At 46.1% G+C, this 14,667-nt stretch overlaps 1 long non-coding RNA gene across 1 annotated transcript; it reads right to left on the bottom strand.

The window, feature by feature from the left end:
* Window positions 1-2,500: 2,500 nt before the first annotated feature.
* On the bottom strand, window positions 2,501-9,401 carry LOC135422790 (uncharacterized). Its single transcript, XR_010434591.1, has 2 exons — window positions 7,723-9,401; window positions 2,501-2,578 (listed from the first exon to the last, which is right to left on the bottom strand). It is a non-coding gene; the product is annotated as an uncharacterized LOC135422790 (long non-coding RNA).
* Between the last annotated feature and the right edge of the window lie 5,266 nt (window positions 9,402-14,667).

The following is a 14,667-nucleotide window of genomic DNA, read 5'->3' as shown; positions in this document are numbered from 1 at the left end:
TGCAGGCCTGGACTCCTTTGACACAAGATCTTCACCAGCTGAAGACACCTCAGTGTCCTTAAGCAGTGGGACCACTACAGCTCTGCTTTCTGTGCCAGGACATGTTTCCCCTTCAAACAGCTCAGGAAAGTTGAAATAGCTACAGACCAAAAGAAGTGCCAAAATATCAGCTTATAGAAGATGTTCTGCTGCTTAAAGCAGATTAACTCATTTTGCATACAAAAAGCACTGAATGGAAACATTGGGATACTGTATATTTGGACACTGGGCAATACCAACATAATCCAAAGAGAAGCAGAACAATCCTGCAGTGGAAAACGTCATCAGCAGTGAGGCTGAGCCCAGACTGCAGCAGTTAGCAAGTCAAAATGATCACAGCAGTTTGGGCTGTGATTGCCTCACACCTTAGAGGCTTTTCACCAACCTTTTTTTTGCAACTGAATTCTTCAGGCAGTAGACAATTTGAGGAGTGATTCAATTCACTGCAGTCTCCTCCTGAGTCATTACTGAGCAACTCTCCTACAAAAGTTAAGCATTTTAAACAAATGGCTCTACCTTTGGAGATGGGATGCAAATCCCAGTTGGTCACAACTAGACATTCAGACAAAAAGGACTTCAATTCTCACATCCACTACATCCATCTACATCCACTGATTTTTATTTCAACAGTTCAGTGCTCTCTCTCAGCCTCTTTGTGCGACTCTTCAGCGAGGCTCTTTATCTCTTAGTCATCTATTTGTAATATTTACTCACATAAAAAAGACCTACATGATTTGGACAGCAGCCAAAAAGAATATCCCTACCATTAAAATTATTAACTAATTTGAGCAGTTCTTCAATACTGGCAGCAGAGGAGACTCATCTCTCTCCTGTGTGTGGAGAAGAAGCATTTTTGGTGCTTCTGTGCATTGTGGAAAGGCAGCTCTACCCACAGGAGGGCAGTGCCAGGTCAATTGTTTCTATTTCTGTAATCTGCTCTCCTAGCACAGCACCTGAAGTGCTGCCTCTTTCTCTTTTGTCTCATCGGTGGGGATGGAGAGTGGCAGACACACAGTACAGCCCTCAGAGCCTCCCTGGTGACGGGGTCCTTCAGTCTGGTCCAGCCTGAGCTGCATGAAAGCTTTCCTGGGCTGCAGTGCTGCCCCAGAATCTGCCCCAGGCCAGGGTTCAGACCCCAGCCCGAGACAATCAGCTCAGTATTAAGCTCAGCACTATTTAGGCTTCTACACAGGCCCAGCTGCTCTTAATTCCAGCACCGTTCCAGACTAATACCAGCACTGCCTGTAAGCACAGGCTGAGCCACATCCCAGCTTTGTGTGTGAGTGAGATAAACACCACACAGGAGCCTGCCTTGCCTATTAAGGTGTTTGCCCTGTTGTTCCCACCGACATCAGCACTGCTGACAAAAAGCGAGCAATGCATTTTAATAACTCTGAAGGGCTGTGCTTGGCTTCCCAAGTAGCTCTGCAGGCAGCTCCACAAAGGGCCCTGCACGCTGCTGCAGCCCAGGTGCCTGCAGGGAAGGGGGAAGGAGATGAAGCAAATGTTTCTGAGGTTCAGATCAGCAATCTCCTGTGCAAACACAGTCCCTGCAGCAAAGGCAACCACTGCGCTCTTCTGATTAAACAAGCCTGGGATCACTGAACGTCTTTTCCTCTCAAGTCTGGGAAAGGAATGGGATAAATTCCCAGTGCCAGTCAGTGGAAGTAATGGTTTAGAGAATGCCCCCTTACTGATTTTACCCTTTGTTCCAATACCACCTGTAAATTCTTTGCTAAAACTAGTATTTTAAAGCAGAATCCTAAATACATAGAATGTTTGGGGAACGGTTTGGGTTGGAAAAGACCTCGAAGATCATCCAGTCCCAGGCCCCCAGCCATGGGCAGGGACACCTTCCACCATCCCAGGTTGCTCCAAGCCCCGTCCAACCTGGCCTTGGACTCTTCCAGGGATGGGGCAGCCACAGCTTCTCTGGGCAACCTGTGCCAGGGCCTCTCCAGGGAACAATTTCTTCCTAAAATCCCATCTAAACCCACCCTCAGTTCAAAGCAAAGGTTCATTCCCCGTGTTTCACCCGCTAAAATGCTCGGCAGACCCTCGGCAACCCCCCCCGCTCGGTGCCCACCCTCCCGCTGGCAGCCCTTTCCCCTGCCCTGGCGAAAAGCAGAGCCGGATTTTTTGGGAAAGCGGGAGCGCATTCCCGGCTCCGCTCCCGATCCCCTCGTTGCCGTCACGCTCCTGCCCCCGCGTGGGCAGCGGCGGCATCGCAGCGTCCCGGGAGCGGGAGCGGGAGCGGGATGGGGGATCGGGATGGGGATCGGATCCCGGGACACCGAACATCGGCCCTTCCCGGCCCCGGAGCCTCTGCGGGCACCGCCGGAGGGCTCCTGCACAGATTGTTCTGCTCGATCAAACAGGCACCTTTTCAGCTTCCCAGCCGATTTTGAGGAGTTTACGTCAGAGGACTGGGCTTCATCACGAAATTATTTCTCAAAGGCAATTTATATGAGCCGGGTTTATTCAGCAGAAGTTCAGAGCACTTGCACGGTTTTGTTTTTCTCTTCCCTGAGGATGTGAGCTGCAAGATTAAGAGAAAAATCACAGAAGGAAAGTAAAGCCAAACAGTAGAAGCCAGAGCTTGTCATGTGTCTAACCAGGATGGAGTAATGAAACTTTAAACACTAAGAAAATTACAGAGATTAATTTCAGTGTTACCAACCCACCAAATTTAGCTGGAGAGCCCCTATGAAAAGATAGAGAATAGTGGGGCTTCAAACTCTTAATGTATTAAATTAGAGAAGGACTAGATATGTTGGAAACATTACACTGTATCACAGTAAAAATGCAGATCCAAAATTAATGAGATTTTGATAACCCCCCTTTAAAAATGGAATATTTCCATTTTAAAATGCACAAAGATCAAAATCTTCGTAAATATCCTATTAAGAAACTTCTGATGCTGTTTTAGGGTTTCAGTTGAAGTACAGTGCGTGAAGGTTGCCATAGCTACAAGCAAATTTTTAAATAACTGTTTTTCATCAGAGCAGCTGCAGTATCATGCAGAACCGAGGGTGAAGTGGGGGAGCTGAAAGGAGTCTGACCAACTTCAAGCCACTAATCAAGTGACTCTGAGATTTCACAAACACAGAAACTTTTAATATGCTTGCTGCTTTTTAAAGAAAATGCTGCCCTTTGTCATTTGGCAGCACCCCAGCAAATGCTGTCAGCGCTGTGTGAGACCTCAGTCAAGAGAAGAGCTTTGTTTTCATGCTGGAAAACAGGAATATTTGCAGTGCTGAAGCCCAGCCTGGTCAGGTGCCCAGGACTGAGGGATGTGCTGTGCCCTGGGTTTTCTCCAAGGGGCATGAACTGCTTGGCTGGCAGCAATGGGCCTCAAAATGCCCCGAGAGCCCCAGATTTCCATACCCAGGAAAAACTCTTCCTTGCCTCAGCTTGCCTTGGAAAACACAGAAAGGAAACATGGAAAGCAAGTGAAGGTGTCAAACGCTGGCAGGAGGCTTTGGAGGTGGGGTGTGACTGGGGGGTCCTGCCCCAGTGGGGTTGGGGGGTCAGGAGGTGTTTTCCTCTCCTCTGAGGTCTCTCCCTGGCTGGAATGGGCAGAGCAACACCCTGTGCAACAGTGCCAGCAGCAAATGGACCTTCCTGCACTGTGGGCACCTGCTCAGAGCAGGGCTGGGCCGTGGACAGCACAACAGCCACCCTCCAACCAGTAACATTAACTGTGGCAGAATTCCCAGGAAACCTCAAATAGATTCATTTTGTGTCCTCAGCCAAGTATGTCCTTGTGTCCCAGACTGTAAAACAGAAATAAATAAAGAATAAAATTTGTCACAGGAATACCAAGAGCTTTAACTCCACACAATAGTAATTGAATTGCTATCTCTAGACAGTGGGAATGCTTGGCTGGGTCTGGTTTTTTTCCCGAACAACAAATTAATGATCATTATTTAATACACCATTGTGAATCTGAGAGAGCCATCCCAGTGATGATTATTTTTACACAAATTGGTTCATTTATCTGTGACCTGCTTCTCAGAGGTCCCTCCACAACACAGGGGGGGTGCTGCCTGTCTTGGGCAGTGATGCACAAAGGCTTGTGGTGCTCTGCCATCACCTGGAGTTTGCAGGCGAGCAACAGATGTAAATCCATGCAGACAAATCTTCTGGGCAAGGTAATTTTAGTTCAAATCTGATTTTAAAATTTCCTTTAGATCTGAAAGTGAAACTGCTTCCTTTCCTGATGACTGTATGTTTGTTTGTTCCAAAATGCTTCGTGGGGTAAAAGAGGAGAAAAACAAAGGGGAGGAAAGTCAGAAAAAACTTTAAAAAATTTTAGAAAAATGACAGGAAAAAACCTCATCATAGCAGATTCTTCTAACAAATTACATTCCTTGTGTGATTCTAAGTCCTTAAGAAAATATCCAAGGCCAGGTTGGACAGGGCTTGGAGCAACCTGGGCTAGTGGAAGATGTCCCTGCCCATGGCAGGGGGCTGGAACTGGATGATTTTTCAGGTCCCTTCCAAGCCAAGCCATTCTATGATACTATGATGCTATAATTCATAGGTGCTGAGGCAGTGTAATTACTACCTTAACACAGAATAGAAAAAAAAAAAAAGTGGAAAAGTCCCTCATTTTAGAAACCAGATGCTTAATGGCAGGTAGAAAGCTGTCAGCGAGACCCTGGCACAGCCTGATGTGCTGCCTTTGTCCAACACCCCAGGCTGGCAGTGAGTGATCAGAACATGGAAAACAGGTTTGAGTACCAGAAAGACAACCTAGCAAATATCTTTCATCATGTAAGTTTTAAAAGTGTCTCTTTGCCAGTGTGAAACAACCTAGTACAGCAGAGTGAGGGAGGGGTGCCAGTGAACAGGGAATTCTATCCTGCAGTCCATGTATCCTGTCAAAGGGACAGACCTTCCAGGATATCTTTAGGTATTAACTTTTCTGATGTTGAGTTTTTTTAAGGGAAAGAAACTGAAGATAAAAAAAGCACAACCTGCTGTATGGTTGGGCTGCCAGAAGAACAGATTGTGAGTCACTGCAAACTGGTGACCTTAGTCAGCATATTGCAGCTCCACAGCTCTTCAGCCCTGCTGTTCCTTCTCCGAGGCAGAGGAGAGGATGTCAAAGCTGTGCTTTCCATATATACACATGCACACTCATGCTCACATTAAATGCTATTTCTCTCGACTGTGCAGACACCAGGACTGCTGAACCTGACATAAGCTCATCATGTTCCTGGAAGCAGAGAGGGATGGTAGCCAAAAAGCTGAGCCACAGGCAGCCACAGCTCTCTCGTCTTGGAGGAGCAAAGGGCAGCAGCACAGATCCACCCCAGGGGTGTGCAGAGCAGCCACTCCTTGCAAACCTGGATCCTGGGCTGGGAATGAGCACCTGCAGCCTGCACTGGCACCTCATCAGCATTCCCTGGACATCACACACGGGTCAGGGACTGCAGAGGCTCCGGGAGAAGCTGCTGGTGGGAGGCAGCAGAAGGGAGCAGCACTGATGGCACAGGGCACCCTTCTCAGCTCACCTGACACGTGAACCCTGCCAACACCCACAGACCTGCTCCTGCTGCAGGAGCTCCTCTCTCACTGCTGCTCCACCATTTGCTTCCATTTTGCTCTGCAAGCAGCACACAAGCCCCTCCAGCACACAGAGGTTGGCTTTTTATCACAGATTCAAGCATTATCTTGAAGCAAGGAGAACAGAATCCTGGGGGATGAGCTACAAAACCAAAACCAAACAAACAAATGGGAAATAAATAAATAAATACTAAAGGGGAAAAAAAAAAGAGAGATGATCCCACAATACACAGGGTGAGAAAGCAAAAAAAAACCAAAAACAAAAACAAACAAACAAACAAACAAACAAAAAAAAAACAAAAAAAACAAAAAACAAAAAAAAAAACAAAAACAAAAACAAAAAAAACAACCAAAACCAACCAAAACCAAATCACAAAAAACATGCCCTGAGAGAGGCAGGAAGGGATCAAGGACCAAGAAGTGGGGGCAGAATGTGAGACAAGGGAGGGGGAGGCAGCAAACCACCCAAGCAGGGGCAGTGGGTGACATGGGGCTCTGCTCATACCAGAGGGAGGATGTAGGGCTTTGTCCTCATTTGTTTGTTGTGAATAGTAAGCAGAAAACTAAAAGTGAAGAGCAAAAAGCATGCAAAGAATTCGGGGCTGCTTCTCCATGGGAAGTGTTTGGGCTCTCAGTTTGCTCATCTGTAGGCAGCCTTGTTGCTCTGCCAGAGCTGTGCTGGGGGGATTCAGAACAGAATAAACACCGGGAGAGCTGGGAATAAGCATCAGAAGGTGGCAGAGATCAGCTCGAAAGAGACATGGAGAGGGGATCCCATTTTAGCAACTGCTTTACTTGCCCCCCAAACAAGGTTCAAATCTATGGCAGCACTAACAAATACAGCTGAATTCACCTAACTGGTTTTTTGAGAGGAAGAAAAGTACAATGAAAAATCAGAGTTACAGTCTGAAATGAAACATTTGGAGATATGGAGATAAATCCTTCAGAAGAGATGCAGTCATGAGAGTTGTGATGCTTCAACCTCTGCTGCTGTAGCACAGTCAGTCAATCCATGGCACACTGTGCATCTCACAGAGCACAGGAGATGAGCCACGGAGTCACTTCACCCTCAGCACCCTGCCCTGCACTGCCCTGGGCAGGCTGGGGGTGTGAGCTGCAGGCTGGGGCACCTGAGGGCTGCCCTGCTTACAGAGGCAGAATAAACTGGGGTATTGCCAGGCAGCAAAGTGAGACAGGCAGAAGGTTTGAAACATAGGTTTGAAAACACAGGCTAAAAATACTTTCTGTTCTGCTAGAAGGGCACAGCACTGTCAGTAGGACAGTCTGGGATTTGAAAACTCATCCAGTTTAAAGATCCCAAGAATGTCCCAAGAGCAGATGCCTTGTCATGCAAGGTTCAGAGGTAACTCCAGAGGGCTGCAGCTAAGGAAGAACACACGGAAGGGTTGGGCACTGCAGGGCTGAAAGGCAGCCTTGCTTCTGCTTGCAAATAGCTCTGTACCTGTTCATTTAATCTGTGCTCTCACCCAGCAGCAACTGGAGAGCTCAGAAACATCCAGGCAGCTGTGGGAGAAAAAAGGCTTGAGAATAATGAACTCTGGGAACAGCTTTTTCCTTCACCATTTTCCACACAAACAGCTACGATCAGAACTCGGTCAGGACACAAACACCAACTCCTTTTTCATTACACACAGGCTGTGTGGCTTTTCCTGCCTGCAAGGCCGTCATTCACAGAGACCTGGAGCTCAGGGCCAGGCAGAAGTCTCCTGCCTTTCACTGGGCACAGGCAGCCCCTGGCACTGGGCAGGTTCAGCACTGGGCAGATTGGCTGCAGAATTTTTGGTGGTGATATCCCACACACAGTTCACCAAAGGGGTGGTAGCCTGGGGTGTGAGTGTGTAGGGAGTGAGGAACACACCCTGGGGGTGCACCCAGCCCTGGCCCTCCAGGGAACCCCCTCACCCCCTGCCCCAGCCCAGGCAGGACCCATTCCCACAGGAACAGCCCTTTACCTGCTGCCCTGCCCACACCAGGGGGACTGTTCACCCCTGGGATTTAACACTTCAGCTTCCTGTGATCCAACATCAGCAGTGCTGTTGCTGGTTCCTGACTCACTGCAGGCTGTGAGGAAAGGCAAGCATTACTTACAGCATTGTTGGTTCCCTCAGGAGATGGGACTGCAAAGACTCCACTCCAACGACATCTCCATCTCCTCTGTGGCCTCGTGTGCTCACCCCCTGCACTCACCCACTGCCACAGCCTGGGCTGCTCAGGGGAGGCTCTGCAGGACGTTCTGCACCCTCAGATACCTAACATCCACCAGGCTGCCTGCATATTGGAAAAGATTCCATCTCTCTCTCTCCTTTTGCAGATATTGCTAACTCTGACCTCAGACTTCATGTCCTCCTTCTGACAGGGATGATTGAGGAAAATAAAAAATCAAATTTCAATGTCATCCTTTGCTTTGTGTGTTTCTCCATTCTGTTTAATGGATATTCCCACAGCAGGAGCTGCTGGAACTGGTGAGCTCTTCCAAGAACTGTAATTTCTAGACTGGTGGGCACAATACATCTCAGACAGCCACAAAGAAACTCTTCAACCCTTAGAACACGAGTTTATATGAAAATTACATTAGTATGAAGGTACACCTGTATCCACAGGCAACAGTGATTATATCTGATTATTTTTAGTGTAAATACATATTCAGAATGAAAGGCACATGACATTTTAAGCTACTCAGCTGAGCATGCTGTTCCTGCACCTGTGAGATTTTGGTATTTCTATGCTTTTAAGAGCATTGTACCACAGAGGTAAGATCAGTGCATGATCTACTTTACTGAGTTGGAAAAATGTAATTTAGGAAGATGTGATTATTGCAGGAAAGCAGTGGAAAGCTCATTGGTAATCATAACTCTTTACATGCTTAAAGACCACAATTATTTCCCTGATCCCTGAATGAAAAATGTTAACATAGGTCCTCCAAGAAAAAAGGCATTAACCTGTGACTTGAATGAATCCCCCTGTAAGGGGATGCTCCTGCTACTGAGCCTTCAAACAGCACACATCCCTGGTTAGACTGGAGACTCCCTACTCCAAACCCTTGGGGAGCACATTACCATGCCCAGGAAGGAAAAGCTGTGTTCATATGAGGGGGCTGGTGGCTGGTGCAAAGGCACATTCTGCACAGTCATGACACTCCTTGAAAATGGGTATTTGGTATCAGACAAATCAAAAGAAACCATAACTGCACAGCAGTGGCACTGAGGGCAGGTTACAGCAGGTTATCAGCTGGCACACTTGGTGTTCAGCCCGGGGAGCTCTGGGGCTGCCCTGGTGCAGAGCAGCTTCCCCAGCTGTCCCTGGGAGCTCTGCAGCACTTGGCAATATTGGGGGACCATCCTTCAGTCAGCAGATAGCAGGGATTTCTGTGTGACCTTGGTAACAACGAGAGGAAAGAACAAAGCTAATTAGGCAGTGAGAGGCAGCACGAGCCCATCAGCTCAGCAAGGATTCAGTCACCATACAGCTATTTAACACACAGCTATTTAACATTCAGCTGTTTAACACGAGAGCCAGGCTTTGCAATGAGCCCGCCCTGTTCAGATGATTCACATCAGTGGCTCCTCCTCTCCCACTTGCTGCTCTCACCATCCAGAGGAGTCAGGGAATGATCAAGTGCTTCTTTGCTCTCCCGTGTGTGTGAAGACAGAAATATCCAAGCTGCAGAACTGAGCCCCATGGGTCTGACAGCAGATTCAATTACAACCCATGGAATTCAGTTCTCAGAGCTGAGAATAAATGACCCTCATTTCAGAGCTGTCCCGACGCCCGGCAGCATCTCCCAGTCCTGCTGGCTCCCTCCAGCCTGGCCTCCTTCCAGGGGCTGCAAAACCTCCTCTGCAGCCAAAGCAGCTCTACCCAGACTGTAAGTCAGATGCAGAATAATGGCTCCAGGACATACATTTTAAAAAATAGACTATTTTATATTTTGACATCATAAGTGGCCACACACGTAGACAGAATGTGCACTAACACAGAGCAGAATTCTTAGTACCAAAACAGAAATTCATAGCCAAGGAGTATAACAGAACAAGGTTTTGCTCTCTTCTGGAAGCCTTTGAGAATTTCAAACAGGTAAGTTTAAGCCGTGTTCTGCTTCAACCCTCTATCAACTTCACAGGTAACATCTCTGTCCTTTCAGTGCCATTCCAGTGGCATTCCCTCCCTCTGAGAACTCATTTACTCAAGGATTAAATTCATGCATTTGCAAACAAGAAGACAGCCCATAAAATTATATTGTTCTGCCTTTGCAAGAGCAGTGAGGAGGCAAGTCTTTTCAAGAGGCCATAAATCTACTGCTTGAAAAAACATTATTCTTTCCTATTTCAGCAAGGTCCCTCAGCACCTCGTAGCTTGGAGATCTTATTACAGCAGAATTAACTATTCCTACGGGACAGACACTTAATAGACATTCACCATATAAAGTTTTACTGCTACACTGGAAGGCAAACCTTTTCAGAGTGATTAGGTACTGTTAACTGCCTGAAGACTATGCTTCCATAAGGTTTTTTTTGGAATAAATATGTTTAACGGGAAAAGAACATTTAGATGCCAAAGCCATCAAGTTAATGCAGTGTGTAAATTCTCTGCATTTTCTTTATTGTCCCCTACTTTTATTCTCTATGTTACCATTACAACCTTTCTTTTTAATACATCTACATTTGTCTGAACATATAACCAAAAGATGAGATTTTAATGCTTTTTAACCAGTCAGTGACCTACTGCAGCTTCACATGAAATCCAGATACTGTCCAAATGAGCTCTTTGTGGGTGGTAATTAATTAACACCAATGGGGAACTGGAAATAACATATGAATGTGGTCACAATTCATTAGGAGCAAAAAATATCTTCTTCACCCTTATTTAGTTAAATACATTTTCCCCACAGCTTGTGGAAAAATACATATCTCAGCTACACTGACACCTGGGTAGTTGAAGCAAGAGGGTAAAATGGAAGATGAAGTTATTCTAGAGATTTTGAGATTTTAAAAAAAGAGGAAAACTCACCGCCAGAAAGGACCACAGTGACCCCAGAGGCAGCCAAACACTCCAACCAGCAGGAGCTGAGGGTTTCAGGTGTGGGCTGTGGGCTGCTGCTCTGCAGGCACAGGGGGGTTCTGCTGCCTGGGCACAGCTCATGTCCCATGCCCTGCCAGCAGAGCTGCAGCTCAGCCTCACACCCCTGCCCGGGCACTGCCCAGAGAGGAAACCTCTGCTCAGGGTGGGCAACCTACAGCTCAACCTTTAAAACCGAGACTAATCACCTTTAAAACCCTTACTTGACCTTTCTGATCTTCTCCATTTAAAAATCTCCCATTTCTTTGCCTTCCCTCATTCCCACATAGGAAGTGTCCCCCTGTCCCCCAGCGGGGCCAACTGCTGGCCCTGGCACATCCATCCCTGGCAGCCTCCTCTGCTCTCCACAACAATTCCAGTTCCTACAGCAGCTGCAGGGTGTGCTGGGTTTGGGGAGCTGCCCTGTCCTCCTGTGGGGTCCCCTCCCAGCAGAGACAATCCCATCCCTCCTCCCCCGTCCTGCCATCACAGCAGAGCAGCTCTGCCACACCACACACCCACCAGGAGGTCGGGGATCTGCTGCTGAGCCAAACACTGCCCAGATCTTAGCCTGAAACACAGTTAATCCCTCTCAGTAAAGCCAATATCCAAGTTTAAAGGCAGAGTGCTCACACACACAGACTATTATTCTCTGCATTAATCTGTGTATTAAATTAATCTGTGCTCTACAAAGATCATGTTCACCCACGAAAAACCCAAGGCCAAAGTTTCAGTGCAGGCTTAAAGAAAACTCACACCTCTGCTTTGCTCTTGAGCTAAACTCTGCCAGTCTCAGCCCAGACACAGGCACTGGTGCCCAGCACACCCTGTCCCAGGTTCTCACCACACCACTGGAGTGATGGGCAGTGCCAGAGCAGGAACTGCCAGCAGAGATTCCTTCTCCTGAACCCTGCAGGATGACAAATGCATCAGGTCCATCACACCTTCAGCCCTGCAACTACACAGACACTTTCATTGTCCCCACACCAGAAAGAAAAGATTTAAAAAAAAAAAAAGTTAAAAATAATCTGGAATGGTTAATTCGTATATGGAAAAACATCCCCATCTCGTGATGAATCAGATCAGCCCAAGCCCATATTTTGGGCTTGCCAGAAGCAAGTGCATTTGTTCCAAAAATGCTTTCTGAAGCTCCCAGTTATTTTCTGGCTGCATTTTTAATTTCAAGCCATAGTTACATTTCTAGTGCCAATGTCTATGTCACAAATAACAAAGATTCAATTTCCTCTGCTGTAGAATTATTCCACTCTGCTTATCTTGAGGTTCAGTTCTCTTGTCTCCATTTTAATCATATTTTCCAACACAGTACTTTGTGCAACAGACCATTTTCCTTCATGAAAGATAAAAATGATTGCATATTCCATTTCATTTTTTGACCTAAGACTTACTGATTATTTCTGCATTTTTTCACTAAACTTAAGAAAAAATACATGGCAAACTAAATACCAGGCATAAATCACTAAGAAAAACAACATTTACACCATCACCCATCTATATACATTGTGGCTAGTTAAAACAGTAATAACAAAACAATGAAAAGTTATTTCACATTTTTAAAAAGCTCTGGCCATCAGCAATAATAATAAAGACATCTAATACCAAGAACTAATTTTAGTATTCACTATAGAAGATATTTACAGTATAGCAACAATATAGTTTCATCTATACTCAGCCATAATAGGTCACAGCCCTGGAGGCAATTTCAGCAAGTTTTATGTATTGAAAAACACAAATTTTTATGGGCTCCATCTTTTTTTCTTTTATAATGTATTTTCAGCTGACAGGATGGAACAGTGTAGAAGAATGCAAACAGCCTAAACCACATTTTGCACGTTGACACAACTGCAGTAACAGCTGCACTCACAGTGCCCAGAAGGTGCAGGGCAGCTGCAAAGCCAATTTTCCTTGTGCTGACAAGGGCAGGGAGAAATGAGGAGTTGAAAGCCCTTGCAACTCTGTGGAACTCCATCTCTGCCCACTCTCTCTAATCTCAGCAATAAATTTTTCCAGTAAACAAACAAGAAGTTTCACCCCAGCTGACTAATCCTGAGGACGAAGGAGAGGACCCACCTCCTGGAAGGCAGAGCTGCCCCAAACCCGGGGGCACTTCCTCCCCTGGGCAGGGAATCTGATCCCCGTGCCCAGGGCAGATGCTGGAGCTCATCCTGCAGACTCCAGAATCCCTCCTCTGCACCTTTGTAACCCAACAGGGAATTTCTGTTGGAAATTCCACCATAGAAAAGAGTGGAAATTCCTCCATCCCTTTTTTCCATGCTGTCAACCAAATTTTTGGGTGCTTAGATAAGCTCGGAGCACGTAGAAGAAAAAAAAATAGATAAACCATCTTCAAAAAAAGCAAAGGAGCAATGTGAGACAAAAAAAGATCTAGACAGTCAAACCCCCTTGCTGCAATCAAACACTGCACTTTCAAAATCACTGGCATTTGATGGAAAGAGAAAATAGATACTTCAATTAACTCATATCCTTTCCCTGTTTAAATAGTTGTTATTTAAGCGGGTTAAGATACAGATTTAAAAGAAAAATGCACATACATAAATCATAACACAAGGAAAATATTAATGCATATAATGCTAACACCACCCCTTATTTCTGAATTCCATTGGATTTGGAGTAAAGTCACAAGAGCACTGGAAGTACAAGAGAAAAAAATTCCTGCCTGGTGAAGAGAAGCACTAGAAAATGTGCAGATACAACACAGTATTTATACAACAGTATTTAAAAGTAATTCCAAGATTTCCATTGCTTGAGCATAAATATCACTCAAAATTACTTCAAACACCATCTTGTTTATATTGCTCTTTACAAAATGTAAATCCAACAGAGTTGCTCTGATTTAAAATGGGAGGAATTGAGGAAGAATTTGGCATTCTGATTCAGTCTTTAGTGTACAATTTACCTTTCACATATACACAGTGTACTGGCTCTCAGGCAGAAGAAAAGCAGGTAATAAATCAGCTTACTTTTTTTCCAGCTCTTACTCACAGTGGAATCCCCAAAATGCATTTTATTTTATCTTTTTCACACTCTTCAGCTTTTTCTCTTTTATTTTCCTTCCTCCTCTTCAGTCACCCCAGGTTTGCGTCTCTCGTTTTCTATTTGAGTGGCTCACCTTTGTTCTGTACAATGGAAAGACAGACAGACGGACAGACAGACAGGAGAGAGGCACGGCCAAGGGAACCACCTCGGACACCCACACTCGGGAGCATTTGATTGTGCCTCAAAACATTTTCACTTTATAAAGGGGAGGGAGTCAAACCTCATTTGCATGGGGGGTCATTCCATCTGCTCAGCTCACGCGTTGGCAGCTCTGGAAAGTCCCTTCTGGGTTCCTTGGCTGGTGCAGAGCCAGGAAGGCCCCGCTCAGGGGCAGCTGAGAACTGCTGTGCTGACCCTGCAAGAGGGGCTGCAACGAGGGGCTCCATTCCCTGCTCGGAGACCCAACTGGGACATTTGGGTGCTTTTTGTCCCGAAGGTTTCAGGGCTCAGACCATCACCCAGAGCTGGGGACTCAGCTGAGAGAAACCCCCACTGCTGTGCAGGAGGAAGCTCTGGTCAGGTGCTCGATACTTGGGCTTCCTGTCTGTGCAGCCCGCGGTCGAATCTGGGGAAATCCTGAAAACATTATCAGATGCATGATAAGCTCTTTAGCTTTCAAGTACATACTGATTCAGTTTCGGTCAAAACCTCATTTGAATACAGTTTTAAAGTCTAAGTAAAAAGCAAGACCCTAACGGAGATTAGACTTGCAGCCTAACATCTCTGGTATCCAAAATAGTGTGACTGATTAATACTGGCATAAACAAATCTACTCCTCCATACCTGCATCGAGATGCTCAGAGCATGCATTCAGCTTATTAAAAAGGTGTGGAATTACATGCCTGGCTAATTAAATGCCTTTATTTATCCACAAACAAACAGCACAGCAGAAGCAGCAGCACA

This window comes from Pseudopipra pipra, chromosome 15 (genome assembly GCF_036250125.1).
Source record: "Pseudopipra pipra isolate bDixPip1 chromosome 15, bDixPip1.hap1, whole genome shotgun sequence".
NCBI lineage: Eukaryota > Metazoa > Chordata > Aves > Passeriformes > Pipridae > Pseudopipra > Pseudopipra pipra.
Note: the sequence above shows the minus strand (reverse complement) of the source record. Positions and strands in the feature narration are given on the sequence as shown.